A 21,789-nucleotide genomic window follows, 5' to 3' on the forward strand; every position below is an offset into this window, starting at 1 on the left:
GACCAACTAGATCTACTGTCTCTATTATAATATGACAGACCAGCTAGATCTACTGTCTCTATTATATTATGACAAACCCGGTAGATCTACTGTCTCTATTATAATATGACAGACCAGCTAGATCTACTGTCTCTATTTTTTATGACAGACCAGCTAGATCTACTGTCTCTATTATAATATGACAGACCAACTAGATCTACTGTCTCTATTATATTATGACAGACCAGCTAGATCTACTGTCTCTATTATATTATGACAGACCAGTGACATACAAGCTAGATCACTGTCTCTATTGTATTATGACAGACCAGCTAGATCTACTGTCTCTGTTGTATTATGACAGACCAGCTAGATCTACTGTCTCTATTCTATTATGACAGACCAGCTAGATCTACAGACCAGCTAGATCTACTGTCTCTATTATATTATGACAGACCAGCTAGATCTACTGTCTATTATTATATTATGACAGACCAGCTAGATCTACTGTCTCTATTATATTATGACAGACCAGCTAGATCTACTGTCTCTATTATATTATGACAGACCAGCTAGATCTACTGTCTCTATTATATTATGACAGACCAGCTAGATCTACTGTCTCTATTATATTATGACAGACCAGCTAGATCTACTGTCTCTATTATATTATGACAGACCAGCTAGATCTACTGTCTCTATTATATTATGACAGACCAGCTAGATCTACTGTCTCTATTGTCTCTATTATATTATGACAGACCAGCTAGATCTACTGTCTCTATTATATTATGACAGACCAGCTAGATCTACTGTCTCTATTATATTATGACAGACCAGCTAGATCTACTGTCTCTATTATATTATGACAGACCAGCTAGATCTACTGTCTCTATTATATTATGACAGACCAGCTAGATCTACTGTCTCTATTATATTATGACAGACCAGCTAGATCTACTGTCTCTATTATATTATGACAGACCAGCTAGATCTACTGTCTCCTATTATATTATGACAGACCAGCTAGATCTACTGTCTCTATTATATTATGACAGACCAGCTAGATCTACTGTCTCTATTATATTATGACAGACCAGCTAGATCTACTGTCTCTATTATATTATGACAGACCAGCTAGATCTACTGTCTCTATTATATTATGACAGACCAGCTAGATCTACTGTCTCTATTATATTATGACAGACCAGCTAGATCTACTGTCTCTATTATATTATGACAGACCAGCTAGATCTACTGTCTCTATTATATTATGACAGACCAGCTAGATCTACTGTCTCTATTATATTATGACAGACCAGCTAGATCTACTGTCTCTATTATATATGACAGACCTGTCTCTATTATATTATGACAGACCAGCTAGATCTACTGTCTCTATTATATTATGACAGACCAGCTAGATCTACTGTCTCTATTATATTATGACAGACCAGCTAGATCTACTGTCTCTATTATATTATGACAGACCAGCTAGATCTACTGTCTCTATTATATTATGACAGACCAGCTAGATCTACTGTCTCTATTATATTATGACAGACCAGCTAGATCTACTGTCTCTATTATATTATGACAGACCAGCTAGATCTACTGTCTCTATTATATTATGACAGACCAGCTAGATCTACTGTCTCTATTATATTATGACAGACCAGCTAGATCTACTGTCTCTATTATATTATGACAGACCAGCTAGATCTACTGTCTCTATTATATTATGACAGACCAGCTAGATCTACTGTCTCTATTATATTATGACAGACCAGCTAGATCTACTGTCTCTATTATATATATGACAGACCAGCTAGATCTACTGTCTCTATTATATTATGACAGACCAGCTAGATCTACTGTCTCTATTATATTATGACAGACCAGCTAGATCTACTGTCTCTATTATATTATGACAGACCAGCTAGATCTACTGTCTCTATTATATTATGACAGACCAGCTAGATCTACTGTCTCTATTATATTATGACAGACCAGCTAGATCTACTGTCTCTATTATATTATGACAGACCAGCTAGATCTACTGTCTCTATTATATTATGACAGACCTAGATCTACTGTCTCTATTATATTATGACAGACCAGCTAGATCTACTGTCTCTATTATATTATGACAGACCAGCTAGATCTACTGTCTCTATTATATTATGACAGACCAGCTAGATCTACTGTCTCTATTATATTATGACAGACCAGTCTAGATCTACTGTCTCTATTATATGACAGACCAGCTAGATCTACTGCCTCTATTATATTATGACAGACCAGCTAGATCTACTGTCTCTATTATATTATGACAGACCAGCTAGATCTACTGTCTCTATTATATTATGACAGACCAGCTAGATCTACTGTCTCTATTATATTATGACAGACCAGCTAGATCTACTCTCTCTATTATATTATGACAGACCAGCTAGATCTACTGTCTCTATTATATTATGACAGACCAGCTAGATCTACTGTCTCTATTATATTATGACAGACCAGCTAGATCTACTGTCTCTATTATATTATGACAGACCAGCTAGATCTACTGTCTCTATTATATTATGACAGACAGCTAGATCTACTGTCTCTATTATATTATGACAGACCAGCTAGATCTACTGTCTCTATTATATTATGACAGACCAGCTAGATCTACTGTCTATTATATTATGACAGACCATTATATTATGACAGACCAGCTAGATCTACTGTCTCTATTATATTATGACAGACCAGCTAGATCTACTGTCTCTATTATATTATGACAGACCAGCTAGATCTACTGTCTCTATTATATTATGACAGACCAGCTAGATCTACTGTCTCTATTATATTATGACAGACCAGCTAGATCTACTGTCTCTATTATATTATGACAGACCAGCTAGATCTACTGTCTCTATTATATTATGACAGACCAGCTAGATCTACTGTCTCTATTATATTATGACAGACCAGCTAGATCTACTGTCTCTATTATATTATGACAGACCAGCTAGATCTACTGTCTCTATTATATTATGACAGACCAGCTAGATCTACTGTCTCTATTATATTATGACAGACCAGCTAGATCTACTGTCTCTCTATTATATTATGACAGACCAGCTAGATCTACTGTCTCTATTATATTATGACAGACCAGCTAGATCTACTGTCTCTATTATATTATGACAGACCAGCTAGATCTACTGTCTCTATTATATTATGACAGACCAGCTAGATCTACTGTCTCTATTATATTATGACAGACCAGCTAGATCTACTGTCTCTATTATATTATGACAGACCAGCTAGATCTACTGTCTCTATTATATTATGACAGACCAGCTAGATCTACTGTCTCTATTATATTATGACAGACCAGCTAGATCTACTGTCTCTATTATATTATGACAGACCAGCTAGATCTACTGTCTCTATTATATTATGACAGACCAGCTAGATCTACTGTCTCTATTATATTATGACAGACCAGCTAGATCTACTGTCTCTATTATATTATGACAGACCAGCTAGATCTACTGTCTCTATTATATTATGACAGACCAGCTAGATCTACTGTCTCTATTATCTATGACAGATAGCTATGATCTACTGACTATTATATGACAGACCAGCTAGACTTCTATTATATTACAGACAGACCAGCTAGATCTACTGTCTCTATTATATTATGACAGACCAGCTAGATCTACTGTCTCTATTATATTATGACAGACCAGCTAGATCTACTGTCTCTATTATATTATGACAGACCAGCTAGATCTACTGTCTCTATTATATTATGACAGACCAGCTAGATCTACTGTCTCTATTATATTATGACAGACCAGCTAGATCTACTGTCTCTATTATATTATGACAGACCAGCTAGATCTACTGTCTCTATTATATTATGACAGACCAGCTAGATCTACTGTCTCTATTATATTATGACAGACCAGCTAGATCTACTGTCTCTATTATATTATGACAGACCAGCTAGATCTACTGTCTCTATTATATTATGACAGACCAGCTAGATCTACTGTCTCTATTATATTATGACAGACCAGCTAGATCTACTGTCTCTATTATATTATGACAGACCAGCTAGATCTACTGTCTCTATTATATTATGACAGACCAGCTAGATCTACTGTCTCTATTATATTATGACAGACCAGCTAGATCTACTGTCTCTATTATATTATGACAGACCAGCTATTAGATCTACTAGTCTCTATTATATTATGACAGACCAGCTAGATCTACTGTCTCTATTATATTATGACAGACCAGCTAGATCTACTGTCTCTATTATATTATGACAGACCAGCTAGATCTACTGTCTCTATTATATTATGACAGACCAGCTAGATCTACTGTCTCTATTATATTATGACAGACCAGCTAGATCTACTGTCTCTATTATATTATGACAGACCAGCTAGATCTACTGTCTCTATTATATTATGACAGACCAGCTAGATCTACTGTCTCTATTATATTATGACAGACCAGCTAGATCTACTGTCTCTATTATATTATGACAGACCAGCTAGATCTACTGTCTCTATTATATTATGACAGACCAGCTAGATCTACTGTCTCTATTATATTATGACAGACCAGCTAGATCTACTGTCTCTATTATATTATGACAGACCAGCTAGATCTACTGTCTCTATTATATTATGACAGACCAGCTAGCTAGATCTACTGTCTCTATTATATTATGACAGACCAGCTAGATCTACTGTCTCTATTATATTATGACAGACCAGCTAGATCTACTGTCTCTATTATATTATGACAGACCAGCTAGATCTACTGTCTCTATTACAATATGAAAGACCAGCTAGATCTACTGTCTATATTATATTATGACAGACCAGTTAGATCTACTGTCTCTATTATATTATGACAGACCAGCTAGATCTACTGTCTCTTTTATAATATGACAATCCAGCTAGATCTCCTGTCTCTATTATGTTATGACAGACCAGCTAGATCTACTGTCTCTATTATATTATGACAGACCAGCTAGATCTAGCTAGACCTACTGTCACAATTATAGTATGACAGACCAGCTAGATCTACTGTCTCTATTATATTATGACAGACCAGCTAGATCTAATTTATCTATTATATTATGACAGACCAGCTAGATCTACTGTGTCTCTACTGTCTCTATTATATTATGACAGACCAGCTAGATCTACTGTCTCTATTATATTATGACAGACCAGCTAGATCTACTGTCTCTATTATATTATGACAGACCAGCTAGATCTACTGTCTCTATTATATTATGACAGACCAGCTAGATCTACTGTCTCTATTATATTATGACAGACCAGCTAGATCTACTGTCTCTATTATATTATGACAGACCAGCTAGATCTACTGTCTCTATTATATTATGACAGACCAGCTAGATCTACTGTCTCTATTATATTATGACAGACCAGCTAGATCTACTGTCTCTATTATATTATGACAGACCAGCTAGATCTACTGTCTCTATTATATTATGACAGACCAGCTAGATCTACTGTCTCTATTATATTATGACAGACCAGCTAGATCTACTGTCTCTATTATATTATGACAGACCAGCTAGATCTACTGTCTCTATTATATTATGACAGACCAGCTAGATCTACTGTCTCTATTATATTATGACAGACCAGCTAGATCTACTGTCTATTATATTATGACAGACCAGCTAGATCTACTGTCTCTATTATATTATGACAGACCAGCTAGATCTACTGTCTCTATTATATTATGACAGACCAGCTAGATCTACTGTCTCTATTATATTATGACAGACCAGCTAGATCTACTGTCTCTATTATATTATGACAGACCAGCTAGATCTACTGTCTCTATTATATTATGACAGACCAGCTAGATCTACTGTCTCTATTATATTATGACAGACCAGCTAGATCTACTGTCTCTATTATATATGACAGACCAGCTAGATCTACTGTCTCTATTATATTATGACAGACCAGCTAGATCTACTGTCTCTATTATATTATGACAGACCAGCTAGATCTACTGTCTCTATTATATTATGACAGACCAGCTAGATCTACTGTCTCTATTATATTATGACAGACCAGCTAGATCTACTGTCTCTATTATATTATGACAGACCAGCTAGATCTACTGTCTCTATTATATTATGACAGACCAGCTAGATCTACTGTCTCTATTATATTATGACAGACCAGCTAGATCTACTGTCTCTATTATATTATGACAGACCAGCTAGATCTACTGTCTCTATTATATTATGACAGACCAGCTAGATCTACTGTCTCTATTATATTATGACAGACCAGCTAGATCTACTGTCTCTATTATATTATGACAGACCAGCTAGATCTACTGTCTCTATTATATTATGACAGACCAGCTAGATCTACTGTCTCTATTATATTATGACAGACCAGCTAGATCTACTGTCTCTATTATATTATGACAGACCAGCTAGATCTACTGTCTCTATTATTATGACAGACCAGCTAGATCTACTGTCTCTATTATATTATGACAGACCAGCTAGATCTACTGTCTCTATTATATTATGACAGACCAGCTAGATCTACTGTCTCTATTATATTATGACAGACCAGCTAGATCTACTGTCTCTATTATATTATGACAGACCAGCTAGATCTACTGTCTCTATTATATTATGACAGACCAGCTAGATCTACTGTCTCTGATCTACTATTATATTATGACAGACCAGCTAGATCTACTGTCTCTATTATATTATGACAGACCAGCTAGATCTACTGTCTATTATATTATATTATGACAGACCAGCTAGATCTACTGTCTCTATTATATTATGACAGACCAGCTAGATCTACTGTCTCTATTATATTATGACAGACCAGCTAGATCTACTGTCTCTATTATTATGACAGACCAGCTAGATCTACTGTCTCTATTATATTATGACAGACCAGCTAGATCTACTGTCTCTATTATATTATGACAGACCAGCTAGATCTACTGTCTCTATTATATTATGACAGACCAGCTAGATCTACTGTCTCTATTATATTATGACAGACCAGCTAGATCTACTGTCTCTATTATATTATGACAGACCAGCTAGATCTACTGTCTCTATTATATTACAGACCAGCTAGATCTAGTCTCTATTATATCTACTGTCTCTATTATATTATGACAGACCAGCTAGATCTACTGTCTCTATTATATTATGACAGACCAGCTAGATCTACTGTCTCTATTATATTATGACAGACCAGCTAGATCTACTGTCTCTATTATATTATGACAGACCAGCTAGATCTACTGTCTCTATTATATTATGACAGACCAGCTAGATCTACTGTCTCTATTATATTATGACAGACCAGCTAGATCTACTGTCTCTATTATATTATGACAGACCAGCTAGATCTACTGTCTCTATTATATTATGACAGACCAGCTAGATCTACTGTCTCTATTATATTATGACAGACCAGCTAGATCTACTGTCTCTATTATATTATGACAGACCAGCTAGATCTACTGTCTCTATTATATTATGACAGACCAGCTAGATCTACTGTCTCTATTATATTATGACAGACCAGCTAGATCTACTGTCTCTATTATATTATGACAGACCAGCTAGATCTACTGTCTCTATTATATTATGACAGACCAGCTAGATCTACTGTCTCTGACAGACCAGCTAGATCTATTATGACAGACCAGCTAGATCTACTGTCTCTATTATATTATGACAGACCAGCTAGATCTACTGTCTCTATTATATTATGACAGACCAGCTAGATCTACCTGTCTCTCTATTATATTATGACAGACCAGCTAGATCTACTGTCTCTATTATATGACAGACAGATCTACTGTCTCTATTATAGATGACAGACCAGCTAGATCTACTGTCTCTATTATATTATGACAGACCAGCTAGATCTACTGTCTCTATTATATTATGACAGACCAGCTAGATCTACTGTCTCTATTATATTATGACAGACCAGCTAGATCTACTGTCTCTATTATATTATGACAGACCAGCTAGATCTACTGTCTCTATTATATGACAGACCAGCTAGATCTACTGTCTCTATTATATTATGACAGACCAGCTAGATCTACTGTCTCTATTATATTATGACAGACCAGCTAGATCTACTGTCTCTATTATATTATGACAGACCAGCTAGATCTACTGTCTCTAGATCTACTGTCTCTATTATATTATGACAGACCAGCTAGATCTACTGTCTCTATTATATTATGACAGACCAGCTAGATCTACTGTCTCTATTATATTATGACAGACCAGCTAGATCTACTGTCTCTTATATTATTATATTATGACAGACCAGCTAGATCTACTGTCTCTATTATATTATGACAGACCAGCTAGATCTACTGTCTCTATTATATTATGACAGACCAGCTAGATCTACTGTCTCTATTATATTATGACAGACCAGCTAGATCTACTGTCTCTATTATATTATGACAGACCAGCTAGATCTACTGTCTCTATTATATTATGACAGACCAGCTAGATCTACTGTCTCTATTATATTATGACAGACCAGCTAGATCTACTGTCTCTATTATATTATGACAGACCAGCTAGATCTACTGTCTCTATTATATTATGACAGACCAGCTAGATCTACTGTCTCTATTATATTATGACAGACCAGCTAGATCTACTGTCTCTATTATATTATGACAGACCAGCTAGATCTACTGTCTCTATTATATTATGACAGACCAGCTAGATCTACTGTCTCTATTATATTATGACAGACCAGCTAGATCTACTGTCTCTATTATATTATGACAGACCAGCTAGATCTACTGTGTCTCTATTGTATTATGACAGACCAGCTAGATCTACTGTCTCTATTATATTATGACAGACCAGCTAGATCTACTGTCTCTATATATGACAGACCAGCTAGATCTACTGTCTCTATTATATTATGACAGACCAGCTAGATCTACTGTCTCTATTATATTATGACCAGCTAGATCTACTGTCTCTATTATATTATGACAGACCAGCTAGATCTACTGTCTCTATTATATTATGACAGACCAGCTAGATCTACTGTCTCTATTCTATTATGACAGACCAGCTAGATCTATTATATTATGACAGACCAGCTAGATCTACTGTCTCTATTATATTATGACAGACCAGCTAGATCTACTGTCTCTATTATATTATGACAGACCAGCTAGATCTACTGTCTCTATTATATTATGACAGACCAGCTAGATCTACTGTCTCTATTATATTATGACAGACCAGCTAGATCTACTGTCTCTATTATATTATGACAGACCAGCTAGATCTACTGTCTCTATTATATTATGACAGACCAGCTAGATCTGTCTCTGTATTATATTATGACAGACCAGCTAGATCTACTGTCTCTATTATATTATGACAGACCAGCTAGATCTACTGTCTCTATTATATTATGACAGACCAGCTAGATCTACTGTCTCTATTATATATGACAGACCAGCTAGATCTACTGTCTCTATTATATTATGACAGACCAGCTAGATCTACTGTCTCTATTATATTATGACAGACCAGCTAGATCTACTGTCTCTATTATATTATGACAGACCAGCTAGATCTACTGTCTCTATTATATTATGACAGACCAGCTAGATCTACTGTCTCTATTATATTATGACAGACCAGCTAGATCTACTGTCTCTATTATATTATGACAGACCAGCTAGATCTACTGTCTCTATTATATTATGACAGACCAGCTAGATCTACTGTCTCTATTATATTATGACAGACCAGCTAGATCTACTGTCTCTATTATATTATGACAGACCAGCTAGATCACTGTCTCTATTATATTATGACAGACCAGCTAGATCTACTGTCTCTATTATATTATGACAGACCAGCTAGATCTACTGTCTCTATTATATTATGACAGACCAGCTAGATCTACTGTCTCTATTTATTATGACAGACCAGCTAGATCTACTGTCTCTATTATATTATATGACAGACCAGCTAGATCTACTGTCTCTATTATATTATGACAGACCAGCTAGATCTACTGTCTCTATTATATTATGACAGACCAGCTAGATCTACTGTCTCTGTCTCTATTATATTATGACAGACCAGCTAGATCTACTGTCTCTATTATATATGACAGACCAGCTAGATCTACTGTCTATTATATTGACATTATGACAGACCAGCTAGATCTACTGTCTCTATTATATTATGACAGACCAGCTAGATCTACTGTCTCTATTATATTATGACAGACCAGCTAGATCTACTGTCTCTATTATATTATGACAGACCAGCTAGATCTACTGTCTCTATTATATTATGACAGACCAGCTAGATCTACTGTCTCTATTATATTATGACAGACCAGCTAGATCTACTGTCTCTATTATATTATGACAGACCAGCTAGATCTACTGTCTCTATTATATTATGACAGACCAGCTAGATCTACTGTCTCTATTATATTATCTATCTACTGTCTCTATTATATTATGACAGACCAGCTAGATCTACTGTCTCTATTATATTATGACAGACCAGCTAGATCTACTGTCTCTATTATATTATGACAGACCAGCTAGATCTACTGTCTCTATTATATTATGACAGACCAGCTAGATCTACTGTCTCTATTATATTATGACAGACCAGCTAGATCTACTGTCTCTATTATATTATGACAGACCAGCTAGATCTACTGTCTCTGTCTTATATATGACAGACCAGCAGATCCAGCTAGATCTACAGACCTCTAGATCTACTGTCTCTATTATATTATGACAGACCAGCTAGATCTACTGTCTCTATATATATATGATGACAGACCAGCTAGATCTACTGTCTGTCCTATTATATTATGACAGACCAGCTAGATCTACTGTCTCTATTATATTATGACAGACCAGCTAGATCTACTGTCTCTATTATATTATGACAGACCAGCTAGATCTACTGTCTCTATTATATATGACAGACCAGCTAGATCTACTGTCTCTATTATATTATGACAGACCAGCTAGATCTACTGTCTCTATTATATTATGACAGACCAGCTAGATCTACTGTCTCTATTATATTATGACAGACCAGCTAGATCTACTGTCTCTATTATATTATGACAGACCAGCTAGATCTACTGTCTCTATTATATTATGACAGACCAGCTAGATCTACTGTCTCTATTATATTATGACAGACCAGCTAGATCTACTGTCTCTATTATATTATGACAGACCAGCTAGATCTACTGTCTCTATTATATTATGACAGACCAGCTAGATCTACTGTCTCTATTATATTATGACAGACCAGCTAGATCTACTGTCTCTATTATATTATGACAGACAGCTAGATCTACTGTCTCTATTATATTATGACAGACCAGCTGACAGACCAGCTAGATCTACTGTCTTATATTATGACAGACCAGCTAGATCTACTGTCTCTATTATATTATGACAGACCAGCTAGATCTACTGTCTCTATTATATTATGACAGACCAGCTAGATCTACTGTCTCTATTATATTATGACAGACCAGCTAGATCTACTGTCTCTATTATATTATGACAGACCAGCTAGATCTACTGTCTCTATTATATTATGACAGACCAGCTAGATCTACTGTCTCTATTATATTATGACAGACCAGCTAGATCTACTGTCTCTATTATATTATGACAGACCAGCTAGATCTACTGTCTCTATTATATTATGACAGACCAGCTAGATCTACTGTCTCTATTATATTATGACAGACCAGCTAGATCTACTGTCTCTATTATATTATGACAGACCAGCTAGATCTACTGTCTCTATTATATTATGACAGACCAGCTAGATCTACTGTCTCTATTATATTATGACAGACCAGCTAGATCTACTGTCTCTATTATATTATGACAGACCAGCTAGATCTACTGTCTCTATTATATTATGACAGACCAGCTAGATCTACTGTCTCTATTATATTATGACAGACCAGCTAGATCTACTGTCTCTATTATATACAGACCAGCTAGATCTACTGTCTCTATTATATTATGACAGACCAGCTAGATCTACTGTCTCTATTATATTATCAGCTAGATCTACTGTCTCTATTATATTATGACAGACCAGCTAGATCTACTGTCTCTATTATATTATGACAGACCAGCTAGATCTACTGTCTCTATTATATTATGACAGACCAGCTAGATCTACTGTCTCTATTATATTATGACAGACCAGCTAGATCTACTGTCTCTATTATATTATGACAGACCAGCTAGATCTCTACTGTCTATTATATTATGACAGACCAGCTAGATCTACTGTCTCTATTATATTATGACAGACCAGCTAGATCTACTGTCTCTATTATATTATGACAGACCAGCTAGATCTACTGTCTCTATTATATTATGACAGACCAGCTAGATCTACTGTCTCTATTATATTATGACAGACCAGCTAGATCTACTGTCTCTATTATATTTATATGACAGACCAGCTAGATCTACTGTCTCTATTATATTATGACAGACCAGCTAGATCTACTGTCTCTATTATATTATGACAGACCAGCTAGATCTACTGTCTCTATTATATTATGACAGACCAGCTAGATCTACTGTCTCTATTATATTATGACAGACCAGCTAGATCTACTGTCTCTATTATATTATGACAGACCAGCTAGATCTACTGTCTCTATTATATTATGACAGACCAGCTAGATCTACTGTCTCTATTATATTATGACAGACCAGCTAGATATACTGTCTCTATTATATTATGACAGACCAGCTGGCTGTACTTGCTCTATTATATTATGACAGACTAGCTAGATCTACTGTCTCTATTATATTATGACAGACCTGCTATATCTACTGTCTCTACTGTCTCTATTATATTATGAATGACCAGCTAGATCTACTGTCTCTAATATATTATGACAGACCAGCTAGATCTACTGTCTCTATTATATTATGACAGACCAGGTAGATATACTGTCTCTATTATATTATGACAGACCAGCTAGATCTACTGTCTCTATTATATTATGACAGACCAGCTAGATCTACTGTCTCTATTATAATATGACAGACCAGCTAGATCTACTGTCTCTATTATATTATGACAGACCAGCTAGATCTACTGTCTCTATTATATTATGACAGACCAGCTAGATCTACTGTCTCTATTATATTATGACAGACCAGCTAGATCTACTGTCTCTGTCTCTATTATATTATGACAGACCAGCTAGATCTACTGTCTCTATTATATTATGACAGACCAGCTAGATCTACTGTCTCTATTATATTATGACAGACCAGCTAGATCTACTGTCTCTATTATATTATGACAGACCAGCTAGATCTACTGTCTCTATTATATTATGACAGACCAGCTAGATCTACTGTCTCTATTATATTATGACAGACCAGCTAGATCTACTGTCTCTATTATATTATGACAGACCAGCTAGATCTACTGTCTCTATTATATTATGACAGACCAGCTAGATCTACTGTCTATTATATATGACAGACCAGCTAGATCTACTGTCTCTATTATATTATGACAGACCAGCTAGATCTACTGTCTCTATTATATTATGACAGACCAGCTAGATCTACTGTCTCTATTATATTATGACAGACCAGCTAGATCTACTGTCTCTATTATATTATGACAGACCAGCTAGATCTACTGTCTCTATTATATTATGACAGACCAGCTAGATCTACTGTCTCTATTATATTATGACAGACCAGCTAGATCTACTGTCTCTATTATTATGACAGACCAGCTAGATCTACTGTCTCTATCATATTATGACAGACCAGCTAGATCTACTGTCTCTATTATATAGTGACAGACCAGCTAGATCTACTGTCTCTATTATATTATGACAGACCAGCTAGATCTACTGTTTCCTATTATATTATGACAGACCAGCTAGATCTACTGTCTCTATTATATTATGACATACCAGCTAGATCTACTGTCTCTATTATATTATGACAGACCAGCTAGATCTACTGTCTCTATGTAATGACAGACCAGCTAGATCTACTGTCTCTGTCTCTATTATATTATGACAGACTAGCTACATCTATTGTCTCTATGTCTCTATTATATTGTGACAGACCAGCTAGATCTACTGTCTCTATGTCTCTATTATATTATGACAGACCAGCTACATCTACTGTCTCCATTGTATTATGACAGACCAGCTAGATCTACTAACTCCATTGTATTATGACAGACCAGCTAGATCTACTGTCCGTATTATACTATGACAGACCATCTAGATCTACTGTCTCTATTATATTATGACCAGCTAGATCTACGGTCTCTATTATATAATGTCAGACCAGCTAGATCTACTGTCTCTATTATATTATGACAGACCAGGTAGATATACTGTCTCTATTATATTATGACAGACCAGCTAGATCTACTGTCTCTATTATATTATGACAGACCAGCTAGATCTACTGTCTCTATTATATTATGACAGACCAGCTAGATCTACTGTCTCTATTATATTATGACAGACCAGCTAGATCTACTGTCTCTATTATATTATGACAGACCAGCTAGATCTACTGTCTCTATTATATTATGACAGACCAGCTAGATCTACTGTCTCTATTATATTATGACAGACCAGCTAGATCTACTGTCTCTATTATATTATGACAGACCAGCTAGATCTACTGTCTCTATTATATTATGACAGACCAGCTAGATCTACTGTCTCTATTATATTATGACAGACCAGCTAGATCTACTGTCTCTATTATATTATGACAGACCAGCTAGATCTACTGTCTCTATTATATTATGACAGACCAGCTAGATCTACTGTCTCTATTATATTATGACAGACCAGCTAGATCTACTGTCTCTATTATATTATGACAGACCAGCTAGATCTACTGTCTCTATTATATTATGACAGACCAGCTAGATCTACTGTCTCTATTATATTATGACAGACCAGCTAGATCTACTGTCTCTATTATATTATGACAGACCAGCTAGATCTACTGTCTCTATTATATTATGACAGACCAGCTAGATCTACTGTCTCTATTATATTATGACAGACAGCTAGCTAGATCTACTGTCTCTATTATATTATGACAGACCAGCTAGATCTACTGTCTCTATTATATTATGACAGACCAGATCTACTGTCTCTATTATAGACTAGACCAGCTAGATCTACTGTCTCTATTATATTATGACAGACCAGCTAGATCTACTGTCTCTATTATATGACAGACCAGCTAGATCTACTGTCTCTATTATATTATGACAGACCAGCTAGATCTACTGTCTCTATTATATTATGACAGACCAGCTAGATCTACTACTGTCTCTATTATATTATGACAGACCAGCTAGATCTACTGTCTCTATTATATTATGACAGACCAGCTAGATCTACTGTCTCTATTATATTATGACAGACCAGCTAGATCTACTGTCTCTATTATATTATGACAGACCAGCTAGATCTACTGTCTCTATTATATTATGACAGACCAGCTAGATCTACTGTCTCTATTATATTATGACAGACCAGCTAGATCTACTGTCTCTATTATATTATGACAGACCAGCTAGATCTACTGTCTCTATTATATTATGACAGACCAGCTAGATCTACTGTCTCTATCTATTATATTATGACAGACCAGCTAGATCTACTGTCTCTATTATATTATGACAGACCAGCTAGATCTACTGTCTCTATTATATTATGACAGACCAGCTAGATCTACTGTCTCTATTATATTATGACAGACCAGCTAGATCTACTGTCTCTATTATATTATGACAGACCAGCTAGATCTACTGTATATTATGACAGACCAGCTAGATCTACTGTCTCTATTATATTATGACAGACCAGCTAGATCTACTGTCTCTATTATATTATGACAGACCAGCTAGATCTACTGTCTCTATTATATTATGACAGACCAGCTAGATCTACTGTCTCTATTATATTATGACAGACCAGCTAGATCTACTGTCTCTATTATATTATGACAGACCAGCTAGATCTACTGTCTCTATTATATTATGACAGACCAGCTAGATCTACTGTCTCTATTATATTATGACAGACCAGCTAGATCTACTGTCTCTATTATATTATGACAGACCAGCTAGATCTACTGTCTCTATTATATTATGACAGACCAGCTAGATCTACTGTCTCTATTATATTATGACAGACCAGCTAGATCTACTGTCTCTATTATATTATGACAGACCAGCTAGATCTACTGTCTCTATTATATTATGACAGACCAGCTAGATCTACTGTCTCTATTATATTGACAGATGACTATTATATTATGACAGACCAGCTAGATCTACTGTCTCTATTATATTATGACAGACCAGCTAGATCTACTGTCTCTATTATATTATGACAGACCAGCTAGATCTACTGTCTCTATTATATTATGACAGACCAGCTAGATCTACTGTCTCTATTATATTATGACAGACCAGCTAGATCTACTGTCTCTATTATATTATGACAGACCAGCTAGATCTACTGTCTCTATTATATTATGACAGACCAGCTAGATCTACTGTCTCTATTATATTATGACAGACCAGCTAGATCTACTGTCTCTATTATATTATGACAGACCAGCTAGATCTACTGTCTCTATTATATTATGACAGACCAGCTAGATCTACTGTCTCTATTATATTATGACAGACCAGCTAGATCTACTGTCTCTATTATATTATGACAGACCAGCTAGATCTACTGTCTCTATTATATTATGACAGACCAGCTAGATCTACTGTCTCTATTATATTATGACAGACCAGCTAGATCTACTGTCTCTATTATATTATGACAGACCAGCTAGATCTACTGTCTCTATTATATTATGACAGACCAGCTAGATCTACTGTCTCTATTATATTATGACAGACCAGCTAGATCTACTGTCTCTATTATATTATGACAGACCAGCTAGATCTACTGTCTCTATTATATTATGACAGACCAGCTAGATCTACTGTCTCTATTATATTATGACAGACCAGCTAGATCTACTGTCTCTATTATATTATGACAGACCAGCTAGATCTACTGTCTCTATTATATTATGACAGACCAGCTAGATCTACTGTCTCTATTATATTATGACAGACCAGCTAGATCTACTGTCTCTATTATATTATGACAGACCAGCTAGATCTACTGTCTCTATTATATTATGACAGACCAGCTAGATCTACTGTCTCTATTATATTATGACAGACCAGCTAGATCTACTGTCTCTATTATATTATGACAGACCAGCTAGATCTACTGTCTCTATTATATTATGACAGACCAGCTAGATCTACTGTCTCTATTATATTATGACAGACCAGCTAGATCTACTGTCTCTATTATATTATGACAGACCAGCTAGATCTACTGTCTATATTATGACAGACCAGCTAGATCTACTGTCTCTATTATATTATGACAGACCAGCTAGATCTACTGTCTCTATTATATTATGACAGACCAGCTAGATCTACTGTCTCTATTATATTATGACAGACCAGCTAGATCTACTGTCTCTATTATATTATGACAGACCAGCTAGATCTACTGTCTCTATTATATTATGACAGACCAGCTAGATCTACTGTCTCTATTATATTATGACAGACCAGCTAGATCTACTGTCTCTATTATATTATGACAGACCAGCTAGATCTACTGTCTCTATTATATTATGACAGACCAGCTAGATCTACTGTCTCTATTATATTATATGACAGACCAGCTAGATCTACTGTCTCTATTATATTATGACAGACCAGCTAGATCTACTGTCTCTATTATATTATGACAGACCAGCTAGATCTACTGTCTCTATTATATTATGACAGACCAGCTAGATCTACTGTCTCTATTATATTATGACAGACCAGCTAGATCTACTGTCTCTATTATATTATGACAGACCAGCTAGATCTACTGTCTCTATTATATTATGACAGACCAGCTAGATCTACTGTCTCTATTATATTATGACAGACCAGCTAGATCTACTGTCTCTATTATATTATGACAGACCAGCTAGATCTACTGTCTCTATTATATTATGACAGACCAGCTAGATCTACTGTCTCTATTATATTATGACAGACCAGCTAGATCTACTGTCTCTATTATATTATGACAGACCAGCTAGATCTACTGTCTCTATTATATTATGACAGACCAGCTAGATCTACTGTCTCTATTATTTATGACAGACCAGCTAGATCTACTGTCTCTATTATATTATGACAGACCAGCTAGATCTACTGTCTCTGTCTCTATTATATTATGACAGACCAGCTAGATCTACTGTCTCTATTATATTATGACAGACCAGCTAGATCTACTGTCTCTATTATATTATGACAGACCAGCTAGATCTACTGTCTCTATTATATTATGACAGACCAGCTAGATCTACTGTCTCTATTATATTATGACAGACCAGCTAGATCTACTGTCTCTATTATATTATGACAGACCAGCTAGATCTACTGTCTCTATTATATTATGACAGACCAGCTAGATCTACTGTCTCTATTATATTATGACAGACCAGCTAGATCTACTGTCTCTATTATATTATGACAGACCAGCTAGATCTACTGTCTCTATTATATTATGACAGACCAGCTAGATCTACTGTCTCTATTATATTATGACAGACCAGCTAGATCTACTGTCTCTATTATATTATGACAGACCAGCTAGATCTACTGTCTCTATTATATTATGACAGACCAGCTAGATCTACTGTCTCTATTATATTATGACAGACCAGCTAGATCTACTGTCTCTATTATATTATGACAGACCAGCTAGATCTACTGTCTCTATTATATTATGACAGACCAGCTAGATCTACTGTCTCTATTATATTATGACAGACCAGCTAGATCTACTGTCTCTATATATTATGACAGACCAGCTAGATCTACTGTCTCTATTATATTATGACAGACCAGCTAGATCTACTGTCTCTATTATATTATGACAGACCAGCTAGATCTACTGTCTCTATTATATTATGACAGACCAGCTAGATCTACTGTCTCTATTATATTATGACAGACCAGCTAGATCTACTGTCTCTATTATATTATGACAGACCAGCTAGATCCTATGTCTCCATTGTATTATGACAGACCAGCTAGATCTACTAACTCCATTTTATTATGACAGACCAGCTAGATCTACTGTCCGTATTATACTATGACAGACCATCTAGATCTACTGTCTCTATTATATTATGACCAGCTAGATCTACGGTCTCTATTATATAATGTCAGACCAGCTAGATCTACTGTCTCTATTATATTATGACAGACCAGGTAGATATACTGTCTCTTTTATATTATGACAGACCAGCTAGAACTACTGTCTCTATTATATTATGACAGACCAGCTAGATCTACTGTCTCTATTATATTATGACAGACCAGCTAGATCTACTGTCTCTATTATTATGACAGACCAGCTAGATCTACAGCTCTCTACTGTCTCTATTATATTATGACAGACCAGCTAGATCTACTGTCTCTATTATATTATGACAGACCAGCTAGATCTACTGTCTCTATTATATTATGACAGACCAGCTAGATCTACTGTCTCTATTATATTATGACAGACCAGCTAGATCTACTGTCTCTATTATATTATGACAGACCAGCTAGATCTACTGTCTCTATTATATTATGACAGACCAGCTAGATCTACTGTCTCTATTATATTATGACAGACCAGCTAGATCTACTGTCTCATATATTATGACAGACCAGCTAGATCTACTGTCTCTATATTATGATGACAGACCAGCTAGATCTACTGTCTCTATTATATTATGACAGACCAGCTAGATCTACTGTCTCTATTATATTATGACAGACCAGCTAGATCTACTGTCTCTATTATATTATGACAGACCAGCTAGATCTACTGTCTCTATTATATTATGACAGACCAGCTAGATCTACTGTCTCTATTATATTATGACAGACCAGCTAGATCTACTGTCTCTATTATATTATGACAGACCAGCTAGATCTACTGTCTCTATTATATTATGACAGACCAGCTAGATCTACTGTCTCTATTATATTATGACAGACCAGCTAGATCTACTGTCTCTATTATATTATGACAGACCAGCTAGATCTACTGTCTCTATTATATTATGACAGACCAGCTAGATCTACTGTCTCTATTATATTATGACAGACCAGCTAGATCTACTGTCTCTATTATATTATGACAGACCAGCTAGATCTACTGTCTCTATTATATTATGACAGACCAGCTAGATCTACTGTCTCTATTATATTATGACAGACCAGCTAGATCTACTGTCTCTATTATATTATGACAGACCAGCTAGATCTACTGTCTCTATTATATTATGACAGACCAGCTAGATCTACTGTCTCTATTATATTATGACAGACCAGCTAGATCTACTGTCTCTATTATATTATGACAGACCAGCTAGATCTACTGTCTCTATTATATTATGACAGACCAGCTAGATCTACTGTCTCTATTATATTATGACAGACCAGCTAGATCTACTGTCTCTATTATATTATGACAGACCAGCTAGATCTACTGTCTCTATTATATTATGACAGACCAGCTAGATCTACTGTCTCTATTATATTATGACAGACCAGCTAGATCTACTGTCTCTATTATATTATGACAGACCAGCTAGATCTACTGTCTCTATATTATGACAGACCAGCTAGATCTACTGTCTCTATTATATTATGACAGACCAGCTAGATCTACTGTCTCTATTATATTATGACAGACCAGCTAGATCTACTGTCTCTATTATATTATGACAGACCAGCTAGATCTACTGTCTCTATTATATTATGACAGACCAGCTAGATCTACTGTCTCTATTATATTATGACAGACCAGCTAGATCTACTGTCTCTATTATATTATGACAGACCAGCTAGATCTACTGTCTCTATTATATTATGACAGACCAGCTAGATCTACTGTCTCTATTATATTATGACAGACCAGCTAGATCTACTGTCTCTATTATATATGACAGACCAGCTAGATCTACTGTCTCTATTATATTATGACAGACCAGCTAGATCTACTGTCTCTATTATATTATGACAGACCAGCTAGATCTACTGTCTCTATTATATTATGACAGACCAGCTAGATCTACTGTCTCTATTATATTATGACAGACCAGCTAGATCTACTGTCTCTATTATATTATGACAGACCAGCTAGATCTACTGTCTCTATTATATTATGACAGACCAGCTAGATCTACTGTCTCTATTATATTATGACAGACCAGCTAGATCTACTGTCTCTATTATATTATGACAGACCAGCTAGATCTACTGTCTCTATTATATTATGACAGACCAGCTAGATCTACTGTCTCTATTATATTATGACAGACCAGCTAGATCTACTGTCTCTATTATATTATGACAGACCAGCTAGATCTACTGTCTCTATTATATTATGACAGACCAGCTAGATCTACTGTCTCTATTATATTATGACAGACCAGCTAGATCTACTGTCTCTATTATATTATGACAGACCAGCTAGATCTACTGTCTCTATTATATTATGACAG

The sequence above is a fragment of the Oncorhynchus tshawytscha genome, linkage group LG26 (genome assembly GCF_018296145.1).
Source record: "Oncorhynchus tshawytscha isolate Ot180627B linkage group LG26, Otsh_v2.0, whole genome shotgun sequence".
In the NCBI taxonomy this organism is placed as follows: Eukaryota; Metazoa; Chordata; class Actinopteri; order Salmoniformes; family Salmonidae; genus Oncorhynchus; species Oncorhynchus tshawytscha.